The sequence below is a fragment of the Podarcis cretensis genome, assembly GCF_951804945.1.
Source record: "Podarcis cretensis genome assembly, chromosome: 6".
NCBI lineage: Eukaryota > Metazoa > Chordata > Lepidosauria > Squamata > Lacertidae > Podarcis > Podarcis cretensis.
This window is the reverse complement of record NC_137175.1, coordinates 19,684,434-19,698,434: the sequence shown is the minus strand read 5'-3', so window position 1 is coordinate 19,698,434 and position 14,001 is coordinate 19,684,434. Positions and strand designations below refer to the sequence as shown.

The following is a 14,001-nucleotide window of genomic DNA, read 5'->3' as shown; positions in this document are numbered from 1 at the left end:
GGAGGAGGAGGAGGAGGAGGAGGAGGAGGAGGAGGAGGAAGAGGAAGAGGAAGAGGAAGAGGAAGAGGAAGAGGAGGAGGAAGAGGAGGAGGAAGAGGAGGAGGAAGAGGAGGAGGAAGAGGAGGAAGAAGAGGAGGAAGAAGAGGAGGAAGAAGAGGAGGAAGAAGAGGAGGAAGAAGAAGAAGAAGAAGAAGAAGAAGAAGAAGAAGAAGAAGAAGAAGAAGAAGAAGAAAGGTAATCAACATTCAGTATAATTAATTATATTTATCATACTAAAATCATAATAAGGTGACTCTTACATAAGAGGCAGCTTGATCTAGTAGCTGGCAAGTGCAGCTGGGATTGATCTGGGGTTTCCCATGCAACACTCTTCATCATGTTTATATTTGTGAATACTCTGCAGATTCCAGAAGCATTTCAATATAATAATTCTATTTCCTCTTGGTGATACCATCTAAGCAAAACTTTACTCAACAGTTCCAGGCAGAAGAGAAAATTAGTCTCCACTTATCAAATGACTAACATTAAAACGATCTGGTACTGCTTCTCCAACTCCTTCCAAGTTCTCAGAGGGCTCCATATCTCCCTTGTGTAATTATTTTTAATCAAACAGGTGAATCATAATCAGGAACTGCGCTTGCATTTAGAAAAAGCTGAAATGATTGCCACATTGCCAAGTGGTAGCCTCAGGATCAAATAAGTTACTTTCACAAATCAGCAGTACACCAGTGAAGCTCTGTGTTCTCCCGGTTATGCGCAACATACTACATTTGCAATTAAACATATTAGCACAGAATTAACACACTCAAGCCGAAATAATGATTCATGCCAATATAGCCCTTTAGGGATGGGATGTGGCTCAGCAGTAGAAAATCTGCTTTGCATGAAGAAGGTTCCAAGTTCAGTCATTGGCGTCTTCGGGAAGGTCTGGGAGAGACATTGAGACTTAAATCCTGGAGATCGGCTGCCAGTAGACATAAATGGACCAATAGTATAAGGCAGATTCCTATTTCCCAAGTGGTTCCCAAAGTGAATGGTACAACTCCCGGGGAGGGGAAATTATGTAGGTGGGTGCGAAGAGTCAAGGGGGAAGCTGGGGGATGCTGGAGTGCAAACGACTGTCAGGCTTTGAAAAGCTGGCATCTCTGGATCAAGTGCATCAATGTTATTGAATTAATTAAACTACATAGTTTTTATTGGATTATGAACAATTGTGAAATTAATTAATCCAGCACGGATTCAATTCCTGGAATAGCTAGGCTAGCTTCCTGTTGAGGTAATGCCGCTCTAAGTAACAAAGGAAGTGGCTTTGTGCCGGAGTACATAATGGGTGAGTACCCCTACTTCAAGTGCCTGATAGTTAGGAACCCTAGAATCTTGCAATGCTTAGAGACTGGAGCTAGCGTACAGCAATACATTCTTTGCTGCTGATTTCATGGTGGGTGCTGAGTCCACATTTAAGCATAAGGTTAACTCCTGATTGCAGCTCATGTTCCAGAGCATTACTGGAGTCATTTTCATGACACAAACCATCTCCATGGTGACTGAATAACTAGATTAGTATGCACTTTGCAATCAGCTCGCTCCTATTGTTCGTTCACATCTGCCTAACCCAATTTTAGGCTTTTAATCATCCCTGCTTGTTAAATATTCTCTCTCCTGTGTTCAGCTCTTCCTCTCTGCCAACATTTTACTTTGCTGCAAGATGCAGACCACACACCTGCACGGGGCTCTGAGACAAGCAGGCAGCCTTAGCATGTCAGGAGGGTCTGGAGTACAGAATGTACGGCATCTTCCATGGTCCCAGGTAGTTCTTCAATTGGACGTGCCTGTTGACAAAAACAACACACTTGGACTATACGCCAAATATTTGTGAAGCACCTGAGTGGATTATCTTGTCTAGTCATCATAATTCCTTGAGCTTCCCCTTATGTCTCAGCAGCAGCTTCTGCATTCAGTGCAAATGTCTCATCATTCAACTGAGGAGAAGTCTGGGGTTGGGAGCAGCCATAGGAAATTGCCTTTTGCCTTATAACAAATCAGGCCATGTGCCCATCGTACACATGGGTAGGCAAACTAATGCCTGGGGGCTGGATCCGGCCCAATCGCCTTCTAAATCTGGCCTGCAGACAGTCCGGGAATCAGCTTGTTTTTACCTGAGTAGAGTGTGTCCTTTTATTTAAAATGCATCTCTGGGTTATTTGTGGGGCCTGCCTGGTGTTTTTACATGAGTAGAATGTGTGCTTTTATTTAAAATGCATCTCTGGGTTATTTGTGGGGCCTGCCTGGTGTTTTTACATGAGTAGAGTGTGTCCTTTTATTTAAAATGCATCTCTGGGTTATTTGTGGGGCCTGCCTGGTGTTTTTACATGAGTAGAATGTGTGCTTTTATTTAAAATGCATCTCTGGGTTATTTGTGGGGCATAGGAATTCGTTCATTTCCCCACCCCCCAAATATAGTCGTTGTCCCCCAAGGTATGAGGGACAGTGGCGTGGCCCCCTGCTGAAAAAGTATGCTGACCCCTGCCTTAACAGGACCTATATAACTCTTAATCATCAACACCTCTAAGCAGTTTACATGAAAATTAGTTCTGATTTAGTCCTGTCAACACTGAGAGGCAGCATCTTTCCAGGGTTTCAGATAGGAAATTTCCCCTGCCCTCCCTGGAGATGCCAGGGATTGAACCTGGAACCTTTCGCTTGCCTCCTGCCTCTACCTCTCCTGCTCCACTGTCTCCCAGGACCAAAAGAGGAGTGAAGAGAGAGAAGCAGAAACAGGATACACGAAGGTGGAGTCTTCGTCTGCTTGCCCACAGCTCCTTGGGGGTGGGATACAGAAGCCAAGGTTGGAACAACTGCCTCATGAAGTGCACACCTAGGAGCAGCTGAGAAATGCGGAACTGAAGGACATCCCTTTTCTTAACTTATAAATGTACTTTTGACAATAAAGAGCTGATTCCTCGCTCTGCACATTCCATGCCTGCCAGCGCTGTGACACTCAATCATTCTCCCAGGGTGAGCCCGGGGTGACTCTGAATAATAACAATGACAATAATAATAATAATAATAATAATAATAATAATAATAATAATAATAATAATTTATTATTTATACCCCGCCCATCTGGCTGGGTTTCCCCAGCCACTCTGGGCGGCTCCCAACAGAACATCAATAACAATAAAAAAGCAACAACATCAAACATTAAAAACTTCCCTAAACAGGGCTGCCTTCAGATGTCTTCTAAAAGTTGTTTATTTCCTTGACATCTGTAGGGAGGATGTTCCACAGGGCAGGCACCACCACCGAGAAGGCCCTCTGCTTGGTTCCCTGTAACCTCACTTCTCACAGCAAGAGAACCACCAGAAGGCCCTCGGCACTGGACCTCAGTGTCCGGCCTGGATGATAGGAGTGGAGACGCTCCTTCAGGTATATTGGGCTGAGGCCGTTTAGGGCTTTAAAGGTCAGCACCAACACTTTGAATTGTGCTTGGAAAAGTACTGGGAGCCAATGTAGGTCTTTCAGGACCGGTGTTATATGGTCTCGGCGGCCGCTCCCAGTCACCAGTCTAGCTGCCACATTCTTGATTAGTTGTAGTTTCTGGGTCACCTTCAAATATTTAACAATCTTCTTGGCTTTTCTAATTATCTTGAGAAGTGATACTTCAGACTTACGGTAGTTTTGCTGTTTGAGTGGTGCTTGTATTTAGGTTACTGTAGCTCATTGGCTATGTGAAATTGCTACGGCTGTTCATTCATAAGTTTTTGTTGTATTTCTCCGTATACCAATAATAAGGAACTTTGCTCACTTGTGTGTCACAAACACACAACACATTTTGCCTTTAATAAAATCACACCCTTCTCTCTCTCTCTCTCTCACACACACACACACACACAGAGAGAGAGAGAGAGAGAGAGAGAGAGAGAGAGAGAGAAGCAGTTCCACTGTTCTTGGTTGTATCCATTATCTTCACATTTTCATCCAGATTTTCCCCACAAAAAGGTGAAGGACAATCAGCTTAGCCAAGAGTAGGTGGAGATGTGCAATTTGTTCTGGAACAGAATTTTGACATTTTACCCTATTTTTTTCTTTTTTCTTTTTTGCTTCAAGGCAGTAAATAAGGCAAAGAAAAAGACCTTTTCATGCAAATGTTTTGCAGCGCTGGAGGCTATGTACATTGGATCATGTCCGCAGCTGGTTTCACTTAGAAACAAGCAAAGTGGCTGAAGCTGAACCAAGAGCCTCTCTGAACCTTTGCCCACACAAAAACAAAACACAGCACAACAGAGGGACCTTTAGGGAGGTCCGCTTAATTTCTGTCCATTATCTTCTTCCCACTCCACATATTTAAACGTCTGGCATGGGCTAAAAGAAAACATGCCAATGCAATGAAAACTCCCATGACACATTTCTTGCCTAGCTTTGCAGATTGGCAACCCAAATCTCTTCTTTCCTTTGGTCAGCTGTTCTAAGAGAAGGCTTGAAAGCTCTGGTACCCCGGCCGTGAAACCACAGGTCTTGTTCCACTGTGCCAGAGTTATCTCCATAGACAAATGGCCCGGAAATAGCAGGGCCCCCAAGTGGGTAGAGTTGTCTGTTTTATGGATGTATTGATGAAACTGCCTTATATCGAACAGGACCATTTCCTCATATGGGTCTCTTCCCATTGTACAGCTGCCTGCAGTCAAATTTCTCTACCCACAATCCCACACAGGCATATCTCCGTTCAGGAAAAACGGAAGCATTATCTTAACTCAAGGACACATTCCATCAAAGCAAAAGTGCTTTTCTCTTTTAAAGCCATCCAAGTTGGTGACCATCACTGACTCCTAACTCCATGGTTTCACTATCCCTAAGGTGTGTTTTTTAAAAAGCAGAGACATCTTGAAAAGCAGAGACATCACCTTGCCGACAAAGGTCCGTATGGTTAAAGCTATGGTTTTCCCAGTAGTGATGTATGGAAATGAGAGCTGGACCATAAAGAAGGCTGATCGCTGAAGAATTGATGCTTTTGAATTATGGTGCTGGAGGAGACTCTTGAGAGTCCCATGGACTGCAAGAAGATCAGCCTGACCCCCTCCTCTGGCAATCTTTACAAAGCTTTAGTTTATGGTTGCCATCAGTTTTGATTTTAATTCATTTTTATAATGTTTTATAATGTCATACTGTTTTAATGTTGTTAGCCGCCCTGAGCCCGGCTTCGGCTGGGGAGGGCGGGATATAAATAAAATTTATTATTATTATTATTATTAAACCTCTCCATTCTTAAGGAAATCAGCCCTGAGTGCTCACTGGAAGGACAGATCCTGAAGCTGAGGCTCCAATACTTTGGCCACCTCATGAGAAGAGAAGACTCCCTGGAAAAGACCCTGATGTTGGGAAAGATGGTGGGCACAAGGAGAAGGGGACGGCAGAGGACAAGATGGTTGGACAGTCTTCTCGAAACTACCAGCATGAGTTTCACCAAACTGCAGGGGTCAGTGGAAGACAGGAGTGCCTGGCGTGCTCTAGTCCATGGGGTCACAAAGAGTCGGACACGACTAAACGACTAAACAACAACAACAAGGTGTGTTTGAATTTGTTCTGAATGAAGTACTTTGGATACCATCTTCTCCACACATCTTACAGTGGGGGGGTATGGCCTGGAGAGGGGTGTGTGGCTTGTATCAGTTTTTATACTGCCCTCTATCAAATGAAATCAGAGCCATTTACGTAAATGAATAAAAGGCCTTCTTTTAAAAACAAAGAACAAAAAAACCAAGCCACCCTTGACTGATGAATTTTCAGAACTGGTCAGTCAGCGCCTTTGTTATTTATCTTAAAAGAGAGTCGGAGATAAAGTATATTTTCTTGTTTTCTAGCAGTTTCTTCTCCAGCTTCTGTGACAGCTAGTTTAATGAGAGAACCCAACTGCTCTGTTTCCTGCATGTCAATGCCAGGTCATCTTAGGTTTTAAGCAGCCAACGCTGTCTATGAATCACACTCAGGGTAGCAGCGGAGAGAACAATTTATCCTAGAATGTCCCCTACAACCCAGCCCAATCACCTGGCCTGAACCACGTTTTAATCCCCTAGCAGGTGAAATAAGGCAAATCGGAGACTGAACTTTTAGTCCCTGCTGCAGGTTCAGGAAAGGGCAGTGGTTAAATTTCCTCTCTCCTCTCTAAGACACTGTTGGAATCCAGCTCCCATCAGCCCCAGCCAGCATGACCAATAGTCACAGCTTCGGATGAAAGAATCTATCAGTTTGGGGTCTCTCCATTTTTCATTTTTCCAATCTTAAATTCAGTTCTCCACACGTTGCAGCAATCTGTGATTATTTTTATTTTTTAATTCTCGTGAATATTCATCTGCATCCTTGTGCTAATTTCTCCCAGCAAACACAATTTTGTATGCAGTCTTGAATAATGTACACATTTTTGCAAGCAGTTTTCCTCAATGTAATGCGTTTTGTGTATTGTTTTCACTAATATATTCATGTTGGGCACACTTTTTCCCCAATATATGCATTTTTTGCAAACATTGTTTGCATTGTGAAGTTTGGATAAGTGTGAACTTGTGTGTTTGGTTCTCTGGGATGCGTTCCTGAACATTGCTTTCATTAAGAAAAGGTCAGAGAAAAGGTCCATTCTAATCCAGCATGCTGCCTCCGACAGTGGACAGCCAAATAACTGAGATATTCACCAGCAAGTCCTGATGCAGATAATTATTCCCTACTCCTTGTCCTCACCATCTGGCAATCAGAGCTAGAGTATGTCTAAATATCAATACTGTGTTTATTTTTATTCTTTTAGCTTTTATAACTAGTAACCATCACTGGATCATCATTTTAAAATGATGGCCTACTTTAAGCGTAATTTTGGGTGAGTTCCATGTGACCATATAAACTGGTTCACTACAGGCCTCTAACGATGCTATTGCTAAACATGCTGCGGCCTGATTTAATATGTTACCAAATGCAGGAATTGGGGCCGGCCCACACATGAGGCAAGGTGAAGCAACTATCTTGGGTGACAAGATCCATTAGAGTAGCAGATCCGGCCACCAAGGAATGCATCGCCCACTGCTGCAACAGTATTGGCAGCAATGACTACACTACAGCATGTCAAGCATCATCTTTAAACTGAGCTTCACAATTTGATAATTTCCACAAAGTTTCTGTTGCATGCAGAAAGACTTCCTTTTCTGCTCATTTTGAACATCCACACCAACTGGATGGACTCTCCAAGCTGTGCAATGCAATGCTAAACATGTTTACTGCAAAGTAACAGACCCTCCAAGGGTCCCTATTTTCTAGGGACGTCCCTGATTTAGAGAAGCCATCCCGGTTTTCTGATTTGATCCTGGAATGTCCCACTTTTCCTTAGGATGTCCCTGTTTTCATTGGAGAAATGTTGGAGGGCATGACCCCAGAGGTCCCGGGCCCTAAGGAACTCAGATTAGCCTCAACCAGGGCCAGGGCCTTTTCAACACTGGGTCCAGCCTGGTGGAACGCTCTGTATCTCATGAGACCAGGGCCCTGCGGGATCTGATTTCTTTCCGCAGGGCCTGTAAGACAGAGTTGTTCCACCTGGCCTTTGGCTTAGAATTAGTTTGATTCCCTCCCCCTCTTTATTTTTCCTTTCTCTTCCTGTGAAGAGGCTGCATCCTAATGTTTTAATGTTGTATTTTAATCTTGTTTTTTAAATTGTATTTTAATCAACTTGTTTTTATTATTGGTTGTTAGCCGCCCTGAGCCTGATCTTGGCTGGGGAGGGCGGGGTATAAATATTTTTTAAAAATATTATTATTATTATTATTATTATTATTATTATTGAGTTATCCAACCCTGTCTGAAGGCAATCCTCCATAGGCAAAGGTTTTTTTGATATTTAATGATTTATTATGTTTTTATATATGTTGGAAGCTGCCCAGAGTGGCGGGGGCAACCCAGTAAGATGGGGGGGGGAATAAACAGTAAAACTATCTTGATGGAATGGGATGTCCTTATTTTCATCGGAGGAATGTTGGAGGGCATGAGGTAAGTCCCACTAAACTCAGTGCAGCTTACTCCCTGTTCATTGCAGCAATTCCATGTTTGCAGAAAGATGAGCTTGTGTTTATTCTTGCCACTCCATTTATAAATTATTGAAGTCTTCAGTCCTCTGTCAATTTTCTTTTTTTCCTCTTTCCCTAAAAAAAACCCCAAAATAAAGTAAATCCCTATGTCTTGAGCTGTAGCTGGACTTGGGGATGATTAAAGTTCATTTTTTTTAAAAAAAACCCAGCCTTTTTTTTTTAAAAAAAAAAGGTTGTTCTAGCATGAGTTGCATCATGGATTTGCATTTTCCTCTGTTGAAACGCTAGTTTGGAGTGACATTTCTTCGTTCACACCTTTCAAGAGAAGGAAAACTGTCTTGTGTGATTTCTGCTTGGAGCGCATATGCCACAGGGCACCATTCCAACCCCTCTCTCCCCCCCCCCCCCCATGGCTAAATGTTTAAAAGACGGAGATTCTTTGCCTTATAACACACACACACAGAGAGAGAGAGAGAGAGAGAACGAACCATGTGAACTGAGAACCCAGTTCATTCATGCATTCCTTCCCAGCATCATTCCGTGGCTAGGAGCCAGATACCATTTGACGTCATGGATGTAACCAAGAACTTAATGTACTGGCTATGGGACAAGAGTTTACTACGAAGTGGTGAGGGGGGGGGGCAGGCCAACATAGCAGCAAGCTGAAACATACAGAAGACATTAATCGAGAGGGGGCAAACTGAAAATGATGAAAAATATAAATTGTACCATAATTCCCCCCCCCCCCAATTTTTGCTTCTTCTTTTTTTTTGCCCCCTTACCAGATGGGCAGGGTACAAATAATAAATTATTATTATTATTATTATTATTATTATTATTATTATTATTATTATTATTATTATTATTATTACTATTATTATTATTATTATTATTATTATTTATTATTATTATTATTATTAACACTTAGGAAATTCATACATGCTCAGAAACCATTGTGCTTCTGATTAAGTAGTATAGCTGGAACGGCAGGGCAAACAAACAAAAGAATAGCAGCGCTGACTTAAATAGCTTTTGCTGGTCCTCTTTCCTCCTCTCCCCTCCGGTACTCGTTATGTTTACCAAGCTGTTAAAAGAAAGCTCTTTTCAATAAATAAATACAAAACGTCTAAAGTAAATATGCCAAGAGGGTTGCTTGCTTTGAGTAGCGTAGTAAATGCTCCTTCTTGGAGTTAAATATTAAACGCTTCTTGTATAAAAATTCGCTTGGAAATCTAGTACAGGAGGTGAATGAGAAAAGGGAGGCCCTGCAACAGAATGTTGCAGTGCAGGGTGTTCAGGAGTCCAGTCATTCCATTCCAGCCCCAGCTCCAGTTTTCCACCATCTCCCTCCAACAGTTAGTTAGCAGTCCATGCTCTGAACATGCCCAGTCCCAGCAGAGAGTGTGGTGGGGCAGAGTCATGGAGGCACTTCCAGACTCCAGTGTTATTGTTATTTTACATGGACAAGACTGGGGCAAAGCAGCAGCAAGGTTGAGCTGGTGCAATTGCACCAGCAGATCCACTGTCTCCCATATGGTACTCCTGCTGAGGCACTCATATGGTCCCAACCACATCCCTGGCTCACCCCTCTAAGCAGCAGCAGGGCATTTCTGCTTCCTGATGGAGTGACCTGCCCTCTGCTACTGCCATGCTCTGTTAAGAGGATTCTCCCAAAGCTGCCCCCCCCCCCAATTTGGGAGGCATGGGGCACAGGGGAGGAGAGGGAGGAAGCCCCACTGCACTAGCAGGAGTCCTTGCATGGGCTTTACCTAGCAGAGCTTCTTCGTTGAATCCTAACCATCATCTTTAAACAGGACTTGGACCAGACTGCCCTTCAAACAGAAAACTCCTTCAAACAGAGGGCTGTCTTCTTACAACCTCCTACATAGTGAAGTGGTCTCCATCAAACGTTCTTTTGGGTAGTCTGCAGCAGCAGTGGCGTAGCGTGGGGGTGCAGGGGGGGCCGGCCGCACCGGGCGCAACATCTGGGGGTTAGGGTTAGGGGCGCAAATCCACGGGTTAGGGGGCGCAAATCCATGGGTTAGGGGGCGCAAATTACTTGCCTTGCCCCGGGTGCTGACAACCCACGCTACGCCACTGTGCAGCAGCTACCTAAAAACAGGAGGCACCAGAGATCTGGGGGCACATACACACACATAAAGCATTGTCTATCTCCCCACCAGCACCATCCCAAACTACTTGGGATTAGGGTTAGGGCAGGTGACATCCTTTGTGAAACAGGAAAATTGTACATAAACATAGCCATTAGAAAAACCATGTTGTTGTTGTTGTTGTTGTCCATCTGTCTTGGGAGACAATGTGTGCCTCCAGGCGTGAACTCAAACCGCTGTACTAACAGCACCAAAGTGACCTTTGTGTGGCGCAAGCCTCAGCAGTGTGTGTGGAGGTCCTGGGCTGCGCAGACGACAAGACCTCCCTTTCATACTTTATGAGGTGATCCAAAGGAAAGCAGAGCAATACATTTGGCACCAGCTGGACTGCAGGAATTGCTGGAAGGAGGCTTATGAAACACCATCCAGCTACCTTAGGGACTCCACTCTGGATTTGTGTAGGGTTTCCTCCTTGGACTTCTCCTGAAGATGTCCCACAAGGCAGTGGAGGTTTAGGATCTTCTCCTAGAGGGGCTACCTTCCTAGGTTGATGTGCCCCATCTGCCCCTCACTTCCATCTACAGCACATGCAGAGACCTCCTTATTGACTGTTGGACGCATTATTGGTCTTGTCTGCTCAATCTGTCAAAGCCTGTCTTCTAATGTAGGGAAAAGTCCCTAACTCACCAAGGCTTTGAGACTCATCAGCTACCCTACTGGTTTAGTTGGCCAGTCAAAGCCATTCCCGGGGTGTGGCCGCTGGTCACATGCTGACATCTAGGAGCCACAGGTGAGAGCTGAGTGCAGGGTGGGACCAAAACTGGACAAGCTATCCCAGAAGGAGCCCGATGTGTCCCCCACCAGAGGGACTACTCTTTCCCCTAATACTCTACCCACACAGGTGGGAACCATTTTGCACACATTCAATTGGGGCACAACTGCCCACGTGTGTGCCATTTTTGGCCCTAGAAAGGGGCAGAATGGGGTGGGGTGGGCTTAAGCACACTGCATTGACACGGGTGATGACCCAGAATGCAACCCCTGCACAAATGGGGAATTGTATGTACTGCAAACAGTCTTCAGTCTTTCTCCAGTCACACCCTTCTCGTTCCCAGCTTTCATAGAAATGCTTTCATAGAAAGAGAAATCTGCCTTGCTGTGGGAAGATCTTCAGGCTTTAAGGAAGTTCAAGAGGGAGAGAACTGTGGAGCTGAGAACAGCCACCAGTAAAGAAAACATGTCTTGCTAAAAACTATGAAGTGCCCTTTTCAGTATCAATGGTTCAGTTCTCTATTTTTCAGTCCTAGATACTAAAATCTGCATACATGCCTGATGTGAAGTTTGATTTGGCTTTATCTTCATGTGCATCTTTCAACCTCACCCAGATTTCCAAGAATTGTTTTGGATCCTTTGTTTTAGAGGGTTGAGCAGCATATAGGTTTAAATCACTAGGTCAGTGCTGATTTGGGCTTACCCAATCAAGGTTAATGGATTACTTTCACTCATGTTGTATTGCAGGTTCATACAGTGTATGGATGGTGAGGGGACCCAACTACATCTGCATCCAGATGTGGTATTATTATTAATAATAGTGCTTTCATTCATTACACACACATAGCCAGGGCAGGTTACAACAACTTAAAATACAATGTTAAAAGCAATGAAAAGCAACTTACAATTGCAATTGGTCTTTAAAATATGCATCTCAGGTGTCAAAGGCCTGGATAAAGAGAGGTGCATCTTCAGCATTCACTGAAAAATGTGTAATAAAGATGCTAGACGTACATCTATGGGGGTTGGGATTCCACAACTTAGTGGATGTCACAGAGAATTCCCTCTAGTCTATTGGGCCGCCACACTCCCCCAACTTTCTGTGGGCAGCAGAACTACCAGGAAGGCCCCCTCTGCTCATCTTAACTCCCAAGAGGGCCTGTATCTTTCAGACATTTGGGGCCTAAATCTCTAACATGAATACCAACCACGAGAACTACTGAGCAGCTGACATCAATGACAACAACTCCTGCAAGGATGTGGCCTTGAAGTCAAAAACACAGCAGTTGCCACCTCTGCTGTTATGTTTGTGAACTTCAAACTGGGAACAAACTAGTAACTGATGCATCTGTTTTAAAACAGAGATAACATGAGATCTAAATGGAACCCAAGCCAGTAATCTGGGTGTTGCCTTTTGGACCAATGGAAGTTTCCAGGTCTACATGGGTGCTCCCATGTAGAGTGTATTGCAATAATCCAATCAGGAAGTTAGCAGAGCATGGAATACTATGGCCAAGTCATTTTTGGCCAAAAGGGGTCATAGCCAGCAAACCAGTCAGGGCTGGAAAAGGGCATTCCTAGCCACCAAGAGCGCTTGAGCCTTGCATCCATAGGCTGTGGGCCAGCTCAGGCCAGAACAGGCCGTCTCCCCATCTCCTATACTTGAGAACACAGCACATGTTAACATCTCTTATCTTTTCAGGATTCCAGGCTATCACCACCTCCAAGAAACTGATTTACTGGAGTATCTCCACCACCTCTTCCAATTCAGATGGAACAGAGAGATAGAGCTGGGTGTCGTCCCCTTCATGTTGTCTGATGACAGCTTCCAGCAGCTTCATATAGATGTTAAAGAGCATGGGAAATGAACCTTGTAGAGCACTGCAGGACAGTGCCAAACAGTTGCCTTCCATATCTACTTTCTGGAAGCAGCTCTGGAGGCATTGTGTGAACAATGTGTGAACTGTCTTCTCCTCCACCACCACCCCATCCTCCCTTCTTCCTTCCTACAGGGCAGGTGGTGTCCATCACAGAACCTATCACCTGTTCTCTTTCCCCGGTCATCAATAACCAACCTGCCTTGAAATATAATGGCAGCCATAACAGCAACAGAAGCAGCAATTAATACTCTGCATAGCATTCTGAGTGTTTGCCGCAGGTGCTGCAAATGAGAAAAACGATAGAACAGACTCACTGTTGACGTCTTTATGAGTTATTATGTTCAGCGGCAGTTCAGCACTCAGAAGAATTCATAGCCGTTTCACTTTTGTAATGTGTTGCTATCCAGTAGCAGTTACATTCGTAAGGTGAATGCCAAGTGTTACTCACCCATCCCAAGCATAATCTGTAACCAAGAGTTTACCCCTACGCTGGCTCGGTCAGTTCCATGGAATGGAAGGAGGCAGAATCCCCAAAGACATGCTCTAATGAGAGCTGGCTTCAGGCACCAGGCCCATTGGCCGACCAACTCAGCGTTACAAAGATGTCTGCAAATGATGCACGAAGGCTGGTGGCATTAACCTCGTTCTGTGGGAATCCATTGCAGACAACCTGGAGACGATTGCAGATGATCCATTACAGACTGCCTGGAGACAGACAGACAGGTTGTGCATCCATAGCTGTGACCAGAGGAGGAATGACTGCTGAGAGGAACGCAGAGAGAAAAAAGGCCATGGTGCATCTTCACCAGTAATACCACACACCTTCAACAAGGGCTTGATTTAGGTTTGATAAGGCCCTAAGCTACTGAAGGTAATGGGGCCCTTTATATGCCCAGCTGTCCTTTGTCGACAACAAATTGTCACTATTTTGTGTGTTGAATATATGCTCATATGCAGGGCTGTCTTAACCATAGGTGCCAGGGGTGCGGGGCACCTGGGCGCCGGGCGCCAGGCCAAGAGGCCAGGGCCCGAGAGTTGGAGTCTGTGGAAGAGCCAGCCCGTTGGTCGGAGCGTCACTGCAGGCTCTTCCGCTGCGGGCAGCTCTGCCCCGTGAGTTTGGGGGCAAGTGAGCCAGCGAGGCACTGAGGCGGCCGGCCGCCTCTGCCCTCCTGTGTGCCTGGGATT

General features: G+C 44.7%; 1 long non-coding RNA gene across 1 annotated transcript; it reads right to left on the bottom strand.

Annotated features, from left to right (window-relative positions):
* Positions 1-251: 251 nt before the first annotated feature.
* On the bottom strand, positions 252-13,728 carry LOC307218122. Its single transcript, XR_013839795.1, has 3 exons — positions 13,265-13,728; positions 11,842-11,917; positions 252-1,829 (listed from the first exon to the last, which is right to left on the bottom strand). It is a non-coding gene; the product is annotated as an uncharacterized lncRNA (long non-coding RNA).
* Between the last annotated feature and the right edge of the window lie 273 nt (positions 13,729-14,001).